The following is a 17909-nucleotide window of genomic DNA, read 5'->3' as shown; positions in this document are numbered from 1 at the left end:
CTTTGGTCAGTGATTGGAGGTGAGAAAACGTTGAAGCCTTTGGAGGTTTGGTGATGTGTTGACGTCATCTTTTAGAAACGTTGAAGAATGATTTGCGGACGATACATAACTTCCAGCCTCCCTTTGCTTTAGACTCGAAAGGATGTCTTAAATGCTGTATGATTCTAACCACAGATATTTGTTCACTGTTCAACACTTAAACGTTCTGCGACAGTTTAAAGTGTGAATGGACTGAGAATGTAAAATATTGCTCAAGGACCGGACATTTGTGAGTTCATTTGAAAGAGAAATAGAGGTAATGCGTGCGTGAATGAAGGGAAGGCAGCTGTGTGATTGTTAGCATTGTATTGAAAGGATGTTTGAATTAAACTTTTCATTCACAAAAGGATCTCACTGTCTGCAAATGTCTGCTTCATTGGTTGAAATAAATGCCTTACCAGCGTATTTCGATTGCGTTCTGGTGTTTCTTTGGTTTTGATTTCAGAGGGTGACACGGATTCCACAATGGCAAGGCGAAATCACGGATAAAATGATCGAGATATGAGTGTATCTGTTCCGGGTACGATAAAGCCGCTGTTCAATCATAAACTGATGTAAAACAAATTCGTGTTTACTTGAATTGGAGGCTTTCTGGGAGGCTGGTTCATTTGGAAAGCAACAAATGATGCTGCTGTATATTTTGAAATTCTGATCTTGAGTTGCCTGGTCCATTGGAAAAATAAAACTGATTGGATGTAACCGTACCATCTGCCTTGTAATAAGTAAGCATGATTTCAGTTTAGATAGCGCGCAGTTTCAGTCCGAATTTAGTAGTCTGCTTTCAAAATCAGCCCTAACTCACTAAACTATCCAAGTCCTGCAGGATGGCCAAATTACAGACAGTCTCTCAGAACACTATAATTGCAGAGCCTAGATATAGGTGTAAAGTGTACTAAAGATTAGACCTTCCTGCAGGACGGTCAAATTGAAGTATGTCTCTCAGAACACTATAACAGCAGAGTCTAGATATAGTTGTAAAATGTACTAAAGGTTATAAATTCCTTGAGGAAAATCACTAGCCACTGTCATCCGGGCAGAATACACTCCAACCACTACTTCATCGGTCTTCCCTTGGATAGCCATTTCTGAATCTGTGCAGCCAGGTTTCACGAGATCCACGCAACCTGACTTTATGAAAGTGTGCACGATAGCGAACCCAGTCTAATACCTTACAGGATTAATATACTCCGCATCAACTCTTGTGTTTCATCTGCTTGTTTTTTTACTTTTTCATTTATTTATTCTGACAACAAAACCAGGTTGTCTATCCTCAACCAGAATATAATTTCCGTCTCTAAGAAGCCTTTCCAATACCTTGCACACTACATACCGAAGACTCACTATTGGTTATTCTCAAGACTCTCCCTATTACATTCCTTGAACAAAGGAATGGCATTTACAATTCTCCAATCCTCCCGTACTACTTCTGTGACCAATAATGACGCAAATGCCATGTCCAAAAGTCCAGCAATATCTCCGCTCGCTTTCTCTAGTTACCTGGATTGCATACCTTCTAGCATCGGGAAATGGTTTACATTCATGTATTTCCAGTTTCCAGCTCGTAATTCTCAGCGTCTGCATGCCTCAGCACACCTGCCTTTTTTCGCTTGATCCACGGGTGAATACCGAAGCAAAGAATCATAAAGGACTTTCACTGCTACCTAGCACCCCAGAGACATTTTATTCGCTATTTGTTCTTTTATCTCTTATCTCTTCCACTCTCTCTCTCGTTATCCTCCTGTTTTTCACCTACCATGCCTCTCCCATGCTTTCTCAGGTCCCCTTTTAATTCTTCTAAGTCCATTATTAAATCCCTCTTGGCTACATTGTGGATTTTATAGCCCTGCATGATCCTTTCTTCCAAAGCCTTAAGTATATTTCTTTCTTCTTCTTGAAGAGGTGTTCCATATCTCTGATCATCCAGGGTTACTTTACTGGTCCATCAGATCCCCGCCTCAGTAAAACAAGCCAATGCTGAACCCCAATCAAGTGCTCCATGAACAATCTTCATATTTCTCTTGTACATTTGAAGGAACGAATCGCTTCCCTAATTTGGCCCCCACGTTCCTACCCAATAGTATGAATTAAGTACATTCCATATTGTGTGCTGCTATCACAGTGTAAGGTATGTCGAATAGCTATGCTCTATCGTTCTGAAATACTGACACGCGGAGAGATCAGTTACCTGACCCATTTCACTTTCTAGTATTTGCACAAGATTGAATGTTCACTAGTCAGTCTGCCCGCTACTTGTGCCAGGTCTCCTTTCTGTACACAACTGAGAAATTCTGTCGCATCTAAACCTTTTAAAAGAGGAATTGCTGGACAAATATAACGGAAGTTTAAGTTACCTGTGACAACAGCCGTGCTAATTTTAACAGCTGTGCAAAATCTATGTCTGAATCTGTCACTGCCTCTGTGTTGTTTTCGTTTTGGTGATCAGAACTGTGTACAGATTACTCTCAAACGAGTGTTTCTTCCCTTCTTACTTCTTAGGTCCAATCACAGTCTATTAACATACAATCCTACCATAGTGTACTCTCTTTCCGCAACACTCTCCCTGTGTTTAAATGGCAGTTTACTCTCTTTTACTTGACTATGAGCATTTTGAAACAAGTGACCCCAAAAAATCCGGAAGTGATTACACCCCTTGTGATTAAATTAAATTTATTACTTACATCCTTCACATACATGAGGAATAAAAATGTTTAGGTTACTTATCACTAAATGTGCAATGTGCAATCCTAGTAATTTATAATCATTTATAATAAACAGAACACTCAAATCAGGGTGAGTTAATCAGTTTGATGAACTGGTGGATGAAGCTGTCCCGGAGCCTGTTGGTTCTGGCTTTTATGTTGCGGTAACGTTTCCCGAATAACTGTTAAATCTCTGCGATACTGTGGACTTTAATCATTTCAGGATGTCCAGGCACATGATTGTTTGAAGTTATCACATGCTTGCCAAGTTTACTGATTTTTTAAACTATTTTATTCTAAAACTCCGCTGAATTGCATTTGGAGTGGGCATTATCTACACAGACGGCCATTTAACGTAAAAACAAACTTCATTCCATCCTTCATCTCTCGTCTGAATTTCCTCTGTGTCAGTGTATAGACACACGTATTGGTGCACACACTGAGAGTTTGCAACATGTACCCACATTGTTGTAGTATGTATACCGGGGTAGTCAAATATCTGTCCAGGTAATAGTAATTTTCCGTTTGCCATTTCAGGGAACGAACTGTAGAGGGCATCCAGAGTAATATGAAATTAGCTGAAATTGCAAACAACAAAATCATCGATTTTCTGCGGTTTTCCACCTCGGTATCTTTCTGTTTATCGGTGTTCTTCCGAAGCCCTCTGCGGACTCTATTTGCCGCAATTATATGTCTGACAGTTAACCCATTGAAGATAAGAATTAAGCCGATTGCTAGCAACGGTGTTAAAATGCCATCTAGTACTTCGATTCCTTTCCACACGGGTGAAGTTGCGTATTCATGTGTGGGGACGCAACGCCACGGTATGTTGTCAATAATGACATAAGGTTCAACAGCAAAGTAAAACGGGACACTTTTCCCGCAACTCACTAAAACCACAGTTGCCATAACTACCGTTGCTGTTCTCTCAGTGCAGTATCGTTCCCCAAGCTTTCGACAGCATATTGCGATGAAACAATCAAAGGTAAAACTGACCGTAAACCAAACAGAACAGTCCCTCGTCATAATAAATAATACAACTGTCACTGCGCATACAGGAGTGATGAGCAGGGATCTGGAATAAATGTAGATATTGTTGGTCCGTTCCACTAAAGCGAAAACTATAACCACCATCAGATCCGCTGTTGCCATTCCAACCAGGTACCGGGTGATGCATTTGGAGAGTCCGCATTTTCCCCGAGATAGGATCACAATCGCCGTTAAATTAACTGCAAGAAATTTGGAGAGAATAAAATATATCAGAACAGAATTAACGTTAGCTGCAATTGTCTGACTGCCCAATTTTTCCCCAATGCTATGCAAGGTATTAATTTTTTTTTTGGAAGTTGAAAACATAAATTCAATTTGTGCAGATTCTGCCGGGCCCACCGGCTGGTCAATAATGGACAGAATTAGCTGTGGGTTTGCGACTTTCCGACAGATTAGAACTGGACATCTGATTTCCACGACTCACTTACCGGAGAAGTACAATCGCTGCATAAGCAACACCATTTCCATTATTTCAGGTGAAACAGCTAATGGTTTATTTGTATTGAAATCATAAGCTTCAATGCATAGGTTGCAGTTTAACGTTTTCTGGAAGAACAGACCTGAATGTCGATATTCGACTGGCCGGACTGTTGAAAAAAAACTTCTGATCTGGAAATGCGACTACCGTCGCTTCAGAAATGCGAGCGAGCTGAAACTATAGAACTATGGCAATAGCGGCACCGACGCAATTGGCAAAAGAAATAGAAAGAATCACATAGAAACAATATGGAAGCTGAATAACAAAACTGTCAGATGTTTGAATCCTCAATTCTAGAAACATATTTCAGTCGAAGGTAGCTTCTGTGCTCAGTAAAAGTCCAAACAGAGCAATTAAATGAAAGCAAGATGACGACGGGACCATGCACAGAGTGACCAGCTCCAGTATCTTACCAGGGATACCGATCGCTACTATTGTAGGATAGAAAACCGCCGCGATGTAGTAAATCGCTGGATATCCCTTATTCCGTCAGAAGCAGCGTTCACTTGCACGGAAACTTCCAAGTGCTCATATGGACAGGTGGCAGGTTTTACAGAGTTATATGCAATTCAGAGTAATTCCACTGGGGCAATTAGTGTGGTTATAGCATCTGTCGCATGAGGCTCAACCAGCTACACAAAAGTGTTGCATTAAAGTGTTTTTTCTCACTTTATCACCGTGCCATGAATTCGTATCCCCAATGGATGTTACAAGTTATTAACTTTTAAGCAAAAGATAATACGTGCGTTACCAATGTATTTTCCAAGATATCTGACGTCAGTTGCTGAATTGGGACATTTTCTGATCAGTGCTGTTTCAAACGTAGACAATCATCCTGAGCAATCAACATGGACAATCAACTCCGAACAGATTTAGGCACCCATATGAATTTAGAAACGGCTTGTGGACGGATTGACGAACGTTATTTTCTCGATTAACAGAGAGTGGATGGTTGGTTCTTTGTCTGTGAACAATGTGGTGCAGAGATTGGTGTTTAGCCCATTGATTTTTAATCATATATGTTAATGACACAGCTGTCGATGTAGAAAACGATATCAGAAGAATTGCAACGACTCCTAAGTTGGAGGCGTTGTTCCAGCCAAGAACTGCATCCAAGCTTGTAGCCTGACGTCGACTGGCTAGGAAATGTCCTGAGAAATGGCAGTTGGCATTTAATACAGAGAAGTGTGAGATCGTCTGTGTTGTGAGGAAAGATGCAACAGGTTTCGACGCACTTATTGAAAATGTGGACTTTAGTGTGGTGAGGCCGTAGATAGAATATCGTGGGCTGTTCGGCCCACCTACTTAGAGTTTTGAAATATCAATACGCTTCAAAAAGGGCAGCGAGAATTTGAAAGGAAGCGTTGAGGCAATGTACAGGGTGAATGCATGCAGATTTTCCCCATCCAGTATCTATACTATAGACACTATAGAGAGGGTGCGTGGATACTAGAGAGGGAGTGCAGAGGTGATTTACAAGGGTGTTGCCTGGAATGGAGGTCGTGCACTAGGAGAACAGCTTGAGTGTATTTGGCCTTTTCTCCTTGTAGTAACGGAGGGTGAGAGGTGTATAAGTTGATGAGAGCCATTGATCGCGTGGATAGTCAGAGTATTTTCCCCTCAGGGCCGAAATGGCTAAGACAAGGAGGCATCGTTTTAATGTGCTTGGAAATAGGTACAGAGGGGATACCAGGGGTAAGCTTTTCATACAGAGAGTAGCGTGCGCATGGAATGCACGGCCGGTGGCGGTGGTGAAAGCGGATACTGAGAGAGGTGATAGGAGATAGGAGTTGAGAGAGGTGATATATGAGGTGATAGGAGATAGGAGTTGAGAGAGGTGATATATGAGGTGTCATATATCACATATACCGTCTGGGTAGCCTCCAGCCCCTTTGTATGAACATGGAATTCTCCAACTTCCGGTATTTCCCTCCCTCTCCCTTCCACCATCGCACTTTAACTCTGTCTCCTCTTCTAGCTGCCTATCACCTCTCTGATGATTCTGCCATCTTCTACTACCGATAGTGTTTTCCCCTTATATTCCTTCTTCACCCCTCCGGCCTGTCCCCTCTCTGCTTCCCCACCCGCACCCCTTGATCTTTCCTTTGATTGGTTTTTCACCTGGCACCTTCCACCCTCTCCACACATTCTTTCTAGGGCACTTGCCCCCTCCTTCTTCTGTCCTTTCGAAGCGTCTCGGCCCGAAATGTTGACTGCTCCTTTCGACGGATGCTGCCCGACCGGCTGAGTTCATCCATCCTGTTTGTACGTGTTGATTTGACCACAGTATCTGCAGTGTACTTTGTGTTTACACATGGATAATATCTCTGCTTGTCCCGTTCCCTCAATTCTGCAATGTTATTATCACATCTCATTCGGTCCCAGGGTCTCTCTCAGAGAGTATCACTGCTTGTTCAGAACCATCCCCAAGCATGCTGGGAAATACATTGCTTGTCCAATCTCATGACAGGTACAACGAAAACAAGATGTATGACCATTAAACCATATCAATATCTGTCTTTAAATAAAATGCTGTTCAGAAGAATCACACGACTGGTGATGATGCCCTTTAATCAACGATCAGTTCGTCGCTAGATATCAGAATATGTATTTATTTCTCAGTGTCCGGTCCCTTGCAGCAAATAAAAACACAAATTACAACCTGCAGAATCAATATCTGAAATGTGTAACCATTCATGTCATTTATAGTGCCCTGGACAACAGGAGATGACTATGTGATGTGGGGAGAATCTCCGTGCAACTTCTCGCTCAGAGGAGAGAGTTGCACGGTCAATGTACCAACGAGTGACCGAAACAACAGTGGACATAAAGACAGTTAACCTCGGCTTTTGTTGTTATTTTCGTACACATATCCGGTGTAACTCAGCGGATAAGGAGGAATATTCATTCTTTTTTTCTGTCATCACATTGGGTCGTGTTTCGATTTCGAGGCACCCGCACATTATTTTATTATTATTTTCGTATGTCTAAATGAAAATCGCTGTTATTTCTGTACAAGTCCCGTTACACTCTTATATTTAGTCAGTCAGCATGAAAAAATGCGGATATTGTTCAGTGGGTTCCCAGATAAAGAACCGCAATGAGGAGAATAGGTACAGTTTGTATTCAGTGGGTTCAGATAATGGAAACCACCGGGGAACAAGAGATTGCCGTGTCTTCATCAACTTTACACAGCCGATATGAATTCCTCTAATGTCTAATACCAAGAATAAAATAGTGAATATAATAGTTAAAATACCCTGTATACATATAAACATATGTTACGTGTGTAAAAAAAAAAGCCTTCGATAAGAAAATGTGCTGTTTGCTGGAAATAAATGTGTATGGTTTTGTTGTTGCAAGCAGGTGGTGCAGAACAACAGGAGAGATTTATCACACATCACTAGTCAGGTTAATCACAGTCAATGTGAGATGTAGTTAACCGGTTATGAATCGGCACTTGCAGGATTGCTGGATACGCTCAGTTACATGTTTGTGTACAATAAAATTGAGACAGATTTTAAAGACTTTAAAATAATTTGTAAATATAGCTCGGATGAGATAAAACATTGCAAAGGACAGAATGAACTGGTCTCTGCAGGATGAGCAGTAACCTGAAGCACATGCAGATGAATATGCACAAGCTCTACAAGGTGAGAGATGTAAACAGGTTGAGAAGATACCATTCTTGTTCAGCTCTTTTCCTTTTCCTCCTGTCATTTCCCTCCTTCGTACACATATTTTCATTTCAGATTCAGATTCAGTTTATTGTCATTTAGAAACCACAAATGCAATGCAGTTAAAAAATCTGTAAGAATAAACGGAATTTGGTAGATTTACACTGATTTCAAACATTGTTGTGAACTTTCCGTTCAAATTTAAATCTTGTCTCGGAATCACGGATCAGTGGAAAGAATCGGGAGTTGCAGAAATATGTGCGGCTTGTATTCAGTGGCGAGAGGTAATGGTCTGAGAACAGAAAAGTGTTTTCATTGAATGTTAAAATGTAATGTTAAAATTGTTCAAGGCATTGGTAAGGCCAAATTTGGAATATTGTGTACAGTTCTGGTCACCAAATTATAGGAAAGATATCAATAAATTAGAGAGAGTGCAAAGACGATTTACTAGGATATTACCTGGGTTTCAGCACTTAAGTTACAGAGAAAGGTTGAACAAGTTAGGTCTCTATTCATTGGAGCATAGAAGGTTGAGGGGGGATTTGATCGAGGTATTTAAAATTTTGAGAGGGATAGAAAGAGTTCACGTGAATAGGCTGTTTCCATTGAGAGTAGGGGAGATTCAAACGAGAGGACATGATTTGAGAGTTAGGGGGCAAACGTTTAAGGGAAACACGAGGGGGTATTTCTTTACTCAGAGAGTGATAGCTGTGTGGAATGAGCTTCCTGTAGAAGTAGTAGAGGCCAGTTCAGTTGTGTCATTAAGAGTAAGGTTGGATAGGTATATGGACAGAAAAGGAGTGGAGGGTTATGGGCTGAGTGCGGGTAGGTGGGACTAGGTGAGATTAAGATTTCGGCACGGACTAGGAGGGCCGAGATGGCCTGTTTCCGTGCTGTGATTGTTATCTATTATATGTTATATTAATCACTTGCTGAGCAATGATGTGTAGAGCTTTATATTGTACAACCGAACTTTACTGCGGTTTTCTGTCATTATGAATATTTTAAACGCTGTTTTCCAGAGCAATTACTGCCACACACTGACAATGTCATTGCTGACCATGATGATGACGACATTGGTAATCCAGGCCAATTACTGACCAGACTAATAATACTGCATTGTCTCTGCAGACAAACAGTTTGGAGAATCATTTACGAATGGACATTGATTTAAGGTGACGAGAGAGAATTAATAGGAAGCAGATGGATCAATTTGACCAATTAAGTGTGTAAGTATATAGAAAGAGGTACCCGAGGATGTGTTTGACATACATTTTCACAACATTCAAAATGTAATTGGACAGTCCATGGATAGGAAGAATTTAACGGGATAAGGTTCATAAAGGAGCAAATGAGGATAACTTAAATGGCACGAACCGCTTTGGCCGCCGTTTCTAACTAAGATTGTTTACTTTAACAACTGGAAAGTTAATCCCTTCTGCGATTCTGTGCTCGAGTTGTGCTTCATTTCCGATTTCGGGCATTTGCGGCAGTTGGATTTCTGTAGTTTTCCTGGAGGGCAAATTATGCAAAATCACAGCGTTTACAACTGAGGTTTTGTTACTTGTCAATATATACAAGGTCGGTTTGAAGAACGGGACTGATGCATCTGGAGAAAACCTGTCCTCTCACCCTACATCTTTGCATCCAAGGGAGCAGCATCAGGTGCCATCCTCCGCAGCATTTTGTACAGCTGTGGTGTGGGATCATGTCCGGGATCTGCTGTAAAGGAAATATTTTAAACCCTTTTCATTTTCCTTTCTGAGTCAACAGCTGCATGTATTTACAATGAAATAACGCACCGTGGAACTGGTGAAGACCATTAAAGTACACTTTATCAGAATGACATGCAATCTACTCATCATCCACTTGAAGCAAATCAGGGAAAGAAAGCTTGTAAAGAATACCTATCGGCCATGCGGTGAACTGACCCATTGAAGACTGGAGGGAAACCACTTGAAGAAAGTTAAACCCGCCAAAGCACATTTATGCTATCGCCACTATGTGTTTCTGTCACCAGGTTTCGTTACATATTTTTAGACGTAACAGGTAAACACAAATGTGTTTTTTGGCTAATTTCCTATTTACAAGGTCGAAAGAATAAAAAAGAAAAGTGACATATTGCGTTCTTCCTTTAATTACAATTTTCTTCTATGTTAAATGTGATCATATCTGCCATGTTATGCGTTCATACATGTTCCCATACGTTTTGTGTGTAATTGAAAAATTCCTGGTAACAGTAACATTTATCCTCCCAAATGTTGCTCCGCTATTCTTGCAATCAGGGGTAAACATTTCATGTCATTTCATGGAATATAATTAACGCCATTTCAGGGGTTGCTGGAATAGCACCGGAGTGGTGTCTACTCCATTTAACACGGTTACCCTTTAGTCTGTCAGGAAATACAGAGGAGGTTTGAGCCAAAATGAGAGCAGCGGAGCGGATTCAGCGGGGAACGATAACTTCCATGACAAATCACAAAGTAATAAAGCCGAATAACACCAGAAACCACAAAACAAGGGGCAAGGGAAATTAAACGCCTTTTGCAACTAGTAAATGTTCTGCAGGTCGGGTGAAAGCTAAAAGCTACTGTTATAGGCCAACTTGTTCCATAAGTGAACAAGGATGGTCTTTGAGAACTGGTTAAGTAGGCTGCAGATCATGTGTATGGAACGGGTGGCAGGTGAAATTTATCAGCTGGGTGGAGTCAAGGATATGTCAGCGTGAGCAGGCCTGATAGAAGCCCTAACCCCAGCACCCTCCATGTCCGTCCCCTACGGCCTTAGCCGATACGGATGCGTCTGTTCGAACTCATTGATGAACGATTCATTGATTAGGTGCTGCTACGAAGGAGGAGATCACGTGTTTGGCAAGTGAGACAGAAGACACTATTACTAAAAGCACAATACTCATTTAATTACCAACAGCAAGAACTGTGACACGCCTTGCAGCAGGAGGACAGATCCTAATTTCGTTGGAGAACATCCGCTACCTGTTTATATTTCAAACTCTGACAACAATTGGGAATATTTCACGGGATTTTGAATTTAATCTGATGCCATGTTCTTAACAGATTTTGCCACGCTCACGCGACTACAGGTTATCTTTGATTATTGTGTGCATTTGTTTTAGTATTTCTGGATATAGGGTGAAATTTAGGCATTTCCTGATGGTCATAAAATCGTAAAAATAATCGCGAAATTACAGTAAATTTAATTCTCCTGACGTGGACATTGTGAGCAGAAGCAATCCATAATATTGCACTTCACTCTGTCGGGCACGTTGATGTTAGTCAGTCTGACAGCATTTGTGAATCATTTTATCCGCTTTTTCGCCATGTTTTCAGGTCCCGACCATAATTCCCCGCAGATATCATTGAACAAAGGGAAACCTGCTCACGCCCCTCACTTCCTGTGCAGACATTGGTATTTAAGCGTTTACCCACACTAAATTCAGAGAAGAGCCAAAGATTGTGATAATGCCTCCTTGTAGTCAAACCATGTTTTCGCTGTGTTCGGTTCCATTTCATGCCCGCTGTTACAACCTGCACCATTCTATCAAGAATCCTGATTGTTATTGAGAAAAAAAGTGACATCGAAACAAGGTGATTACTGTCCCCCTGACTAATTGCACAATTTATGTATTTTATCGTATGATTCTACTTAGTGTACTGTAAGACGGAAAACTGTTCAATGAGCAGAATCGAAAAGAAATAAATTCTAAGGCAAAACTTGCATCTGCGCCACCGCGGAGCATTGTCAGAGTTCAGGAGAGTCTAGCTAGACATGTGGTTTACCTAAGTTTCTTGAGAAACTACAAAATTTCAGTCGGTAGATCAATTGTTCCATTTAATATCAGAAAAGCTATACAAGATAGAGCATCAACTTCTTATTCTTCACAGACATCCAGTGAAACAGGTGCCTACGCCAAAAGATGAGAGAAAGTTAAAAAAATGAACCCGCGTGTCAGCGTATTCGCCCCCACACGCACAATCAGCAGCAAAGTATCGACCGCCCCCTCCACCATTTATTGTAGTAAAACGCACCAATTCCCTTCCATCAACCAAGCAATATCAAAGCCCCAGGAAAATGCATGATCTGCAGTGCAAGAACAATTAATACCGCATTCTGTTTTCTCTCTCTCTCTCTCTCTCTCTCTCTCTCTCTCTCTCTCTCTCTCTCTCTCTCTCTCTCTCTCTCTCTCTCTCTCTCTCTCTCTCTCTCTCTCTCTCTCTCTCTCTCTCTCTCTCTCGCAGGTTCAGAGGGGAAACTAACACAATAACAAAAACAAAAACAAATTCAATGACGTGAGGCGTTAAAGTTTGTTGCGTCGCTTTTTTTTCCCGATTTCTCCGATTCAAGAATCGTTAACACAACCGTTCCCACCAGCACGAGAAAGAATGAAAAACATACTCAATTGTTTTACGGTAATTTCTGTAGAAAACCCATGAATGAGTTTATAGAACCTGTTCCTACATGCCACTTCATGTTAACCTCGGTTGGCTTATGGGACCATTTAACTGAAGCTGAGTTGGTCCTGATTGAAAATTCAGATTTGAAGATCCTAGTTGATACGGGACGCAATCGAGTGATGATGGTATACTTCAGGCATTCAATAATATTTGTCTTCATAGCAGCAGTATCTGCGTGAACCGCCGCTCAAAACTGTCCAGAATTCAGTAAGGCCATAATAGACATTTCGAATTTTGACTGAGGTCCCATAGCTCGCTGGTTAACGGATCAAATGTCCCGAACATTTACTAATGACATGGATCACGTCAAGTCAAGCCACTTTTTATTGTAATTTCGACCGTAACTGCTGGTATAGTAGACAGTAAAAACGAGACCACGTTTGTGCGACAGACCCCTACAGATCCCACACCACTGTTGTACAAAATGTTCCAGAGTATGGCATCTAATGCTATTCCCATGGATGCAAGGAAGTTGGGTGAGAGGGCACGATATATCTAGATGCATAAGTCCCGTTCTTCGAACTGACCTTGCATATATTGACAAAGAAAATTACCTCCCCACTCGTAAACGTTGCCCTCCATGAAATTTCACAGAAATCCAACTGCCACAAGTGACTGAAATCTGAAACAAGGGACAACTCATGCATAAAATCGTAGAAGCTATTAATTTTCCAGTAAATACGGTACTTAGTAAATGGATGTAGATAAGGCGGTCCAAGTGGTTCGCACTATCTAAATTATCCCTATTTGCTCCCTTTCTGACGTTATACCGTTAAAGCATTCCTATCCATGGACTGTCCAATTACATTTTGAATGTGCTGGAAGTGTGTACCTTAAACAAACCCTCGCGCAGCTCGTCCCATATACTTACTCACTTCACTGGCCAAAGGTGGCCCCTCCACTTCCTATGGAATCTCTTTCCTCACCTTAAATCAATGTCCATTAGTAAATGATTCTCACTGGTAAATCTGCAGCGACAACAGTATTATTAATCTGGTCAGTGATGGGCCTGGATTACTAATGTCATCATCATCATCGTCAACAATGACATTGTCAGTGTGTGTGCGCAGCATTTTTTCTGGAAAATCAGCAATACAAATATTCTTCATGACAAGAAACTGCAAAAAGTTCAGATGTACATTATGAAGCTCTACCCATTATTGCACAGTGAGTCAGTGAAAATACTTTTCAATTCCCAGACCGGGACCATTACCTCTAACCACTGAATGGAAGTGGCACATGTTTACGCAACTCCCCAATCTGTTTCCACTGACACGCAGACGAGTCTTCATTTAAATTAAAGCAAATAGGTCAGAATAATGAATCTGAGAGGACTTCAGTGTAAAAGTACCATATTACATTTACTCTGACAAACGAAAATATGTGTCCTAATCTGGGAAATGACAGGAGTAAAATGAAAAGATCAGAACAAGAAAGATGTCACCGCCACCTGTTTTCATCTCTCACCTTCTGCAGCTTGCACATACTCATCTGGTTGTGTTTCAGGTTACTGGTTTTCCTGCAGAAACCTCTTTAATGTGTTACTTGCAAATTCTATCTCATTCAAGCAATATTTACAAATTATTTCAAAGCCTTTCAAAAAACTATCTCAATTGCATTGTACAAAAACACATAACTGAGCGTTTCTCGAAACTCTGCAAGTACCGAACTACAACGAGTTAACGACATTCCACCTTGACTCTACTTCTTCTGTTCAATAATTTTCTACACCGCCTTCTTGAAATAACAAAAACATACACATTTATTCGCAGCGTACAGCACATTTTTTTCAAAGGTTAATTACACTTAACATATATTTACACGTATACACAGTATTTTAACAACTATATTGAACATTTTATTCCTGGTATGAGACATCAGAGGAAATGTTATCGGTTCTGCAAAGGTGTAAATGATGAAACAACCCATACAAGCAAGCTGGATGAATTCAGCAGGTCGGGCAGCATCCTGCCACTCCCCTTCTTTAGTCCTGAGGAAGGGTGTCGACCCGAAACGTTGACTGCTCATTTCAACGGATGCTGCCCAACCTGCTGAGTTCAAACAGCTTGTAAGTGCGTGTTGATTTGACCACAGCATCTGCAGTGTACTTTGCGTTTGTAAATGATGAAGACTCGGCATTCTGATGCTCCCCAGTGGTTCCCATTATCTGAAGCTACTGAATAGATGTTGTAACCATTTTCGTCATTGTGGTTCTCTATCTGGGGACCCACTGAACAATGACTGTATGTTTTTTTTTTCTTCCGTGCGGACTGACTAAATACAAGAGTGTAACAGGACTTACAGACAAATAACGCTGACATTTAGTTGGACATAACGATAATAAAAATGTGCCGGTAATTCGAAATATAAACGCGGCCGAATCTGATGATAGATAAAAAGAGTGAATATTTATCCTTATCCGTTGGGACACACCTGATACGAGTACGAAAATAACAACAAAAGCCGAGGTTAAATGTCTTTACGTGTGCTAATATTTCGGTTACTCTTTGGTGCATTGACTGCACAACTCTCTCCTGTGAACGAAATTCTGCCCACATCACATAACCATCTCCTGCTATGCAGGGTACTATAAATATCATTAATCATAAACCAATTTGAGGTATTGCTTTTGCAGTTTGAAATTTGTGTATTAACATTTTATTTGCTGCTCGGGAGTGGGCATTGACAAATAAATAGATATTCAATCTGTTCTGATATCCAGTTGCAGTGTGATCATTGATATCAGGGCATCATCACTGAAAGTACTACTGTGCTGAGGAGCGTTTTTAATAAAGAGGGATATTGCTGTGGTTTTATGGTCATGCATCTTGTTTTGCAATGAAGTTGCCAGTATATTTGAAGATGGTTCTGAATAAGTAGTGACATTCTTTGTGTGAGGGTTCGTGGGCGTGGGACCGAATGAGATGAGCTAATAACATTGCAGTTTTGGTGGAACTGGGCAGGCAGTGACGCTATCAATGGCGTGTCAGAATTAGCACTGATAACACCATGTGGTCTGTGACAGTCCTGCTTGTTGCAGTGATGGATCGCTCAGAACGAGGGAAAATAACCACAGTTGTCTCCTCACAGACCAGAAAGGGAAACAAATTATCTCTGTCGTAAATGTAATCCTTCTCAATCTATCTATCTGTATATCTATCTACATATGCACAAAGCTATCTATGCGCACATTGGCGAGGAACAGTAAACCTCTTTCTTTGAAAGAGACATAGCGACGATTTCCGTGGAGTCTTTCTCGGATACAGTAGTAGCTATGACGTCTGCAGTGCCTTATTTTGACTTCGCTCTTCATGAACCATTGCTGCACCACATTCTTTGGTGTTAGATGTTGTAGTTGATCTCATCCGCCGACTCCGCGAACACATGCTGGGGTATGCAAATCACGAATTCACGGGGGTTCACATTTGCTGGATACCTTCAGCTGGTTTAGCCTGCCTGTCGAATCGCCGTACCAGGGTTTGCCACTGTCGGATGCGAACAGTTACTTGGAGCCACCGGTAAGAACTGGGTGTCAGGAGGGTTCTAAATGTGGGTGAGCTGCCACGGGGTAGAGTACGTCAAGCCCGCCACAAAGCTGCAAAGAAGACACTGTTTATAACATTTTAAACTGAAGTGTCTTGGGGATTTTTTTTTTTGCCACGAAACCTGAGCTGCTAATTTGAGAAATATTAATAATTACTCACTTTCATAGCTTGTACAACGTGCACTAAATAAGTATCAAATCTGATCTTTGGCAGATCACAATGGCTGCCTCTTAACGGCAGGAAGATTTTAAGCGGGTAAAATGAAGTAGATGTATATGTGTTCCTGAAGGTGGAAGACCCACGTTTCACTGAGCCGTTATCAATTCAATGTTGGTTGTAATTGATGATATATAGCATAATGAGTGTTTCTGATCTTTATTTGACCAGTACAAAACCCACACTTTCAGAATTACAATGTCAGTAATTGCATTCACCGGAGAGACACCATCTGGAACTTCGTTGCAGAGATGTCAGAACAACACTTACGAGCAAATAAATAATACGTCGGCCTGTGTCTTTAGATAGTTCCCATTGAACATCCTGAAAAACCATCCTCAGACGCTTGAGATTCGGTGCAGTTTCCTGCATTCTCATTTACCTCAGATTGTAATCGTCGTTAATTTGCCGGGTTCCTTGTCTGTTTTTGCACACTATTTACATGACCTTCGATTGACTGAAAGATATTATCACCCTGAAACGGCTGATTATTTCACTATCTCTAAGTTACCCCAGTGATCTCCTCTGAACATACTTCCAAGCGTATTATACCTGTGCCCAGTCTTGCTAGCCATTTCAGCCCTGGGAAAAAGTCTCTGACTATTCAAATGATCAACGCCTCTCATCAATTTATATACCTCTATCAGATCACCTCTTATCCTCCGTCGCTGCAAGGATTAAAGACGGAGTTCACTCAACATATTCTCATCATCAGGCATGCCCCCGATCCAGGTGAATCTTTGTAAACTCCTCTGCACACTTTTTTTTTTGGTTTTCACATCCCTCCTGTAGCTGGAGAGAGAGTAAAAGATGTTGTTACCAAACACACCTGCAGAATTCCCCCTCCGCAACTTCCCCCTTCCTCAACGGAAATCTTACGATGATACAATTCCCTACACACCCAACAGATTCTGTGGTTTCTGCAGATATCACGTCACTTCCTTGTGTACTATCCCTCCCTACTAATCCCCTTCCTGGCATTTACCCTACCGTCATTTACAGGTCCTCCCTCATTCCACATTGGTGAGACCTAATATAGATTCCGGTACCGCATTGTGAAACACTACAGCTTCGCAGCCACCCTCTAAAATCCATGCTTTTTGCATTAGCGAATAGACATGTAAACACTCTCAAGTGTTCATTTCCAGATGGATTTGCGGTCGGTCTTTAAGAACAAAGCCCAGTAAATCCCAGGAAGGTCGGCAACATAAGTTTCTTACTGCCTTGCGACAAAATGCATAGATTCACGTTCGAAATTTGCTCTGTGACTCTAATCGTAAAATATCCTACTTTTTGTCCACAGGTCATACGGAACAAGAGTATGATAGATAGATAGATAGATAGATAGATAGATAGATACTTTATTCATCCCCATGGGGAAATTCAACATTTTTTCCAATGTCCCATACACTTGTTGTAGCAAAAACTCATTACATACAATACTTAACTCAGTAATAATATGATATGCATCTAAATCACTAATTCAAAAAGCATTAATAATAGCTTTAAAAAAAAGTTCTTAAGTCCTGGCAGTTGAATTGTAAAGCCTAATGGCATTGGGGAGTATTGACCTCTTCATCCTGTCTGAGGAGCATTGCATCGACAGTAACCTGTCGCTGAAACTGCTTCTCTGTCTCTGGATGGTGCTATGTAGAGGATGTTCAGGGTTTTCCATAATTGACCGTAGCCTACTCAGCGCCCTTCGCTCAGCTACCGATGTTAAACTCTCCAGT

General features: G+C 41.2%; 1 protein-coding gene across 1 annotated transcript in view; it reads right to left on the bottom strand.

Annotated features, from left to right (window-relative positions):
• LOC140721680 (uncharacterized) overlaps positions 1-17909 on the bottom strand; it is a 268559-nt gene that overhangs the window by 106237 nt on the left and 144413 nt on the right. The window lies entirely within an intron of this gene.

This window comes from Hemitrygon akajei, unplaced genomic scaffold, assembly GCF_048418815.1.
Source record: "Hemitrygon akajei unplaced genomic scaffold, sHemAka1.3 Scf000059, whole genome shotgun sequence".
NCBI classification, from domain to species: domain Eukaryota; kingdom Metazoa; phylum Chordata; class Chondrichthyes; order Myliobatiformes; family Dasyatidae; genus Hemitrygon; species Hemitrygon akajei.
The sequence above is the reverse complement of the archived record's forward strand: the minus strand, read 5'-3'. Positions and strand labels throughout refer to the sequence as shown.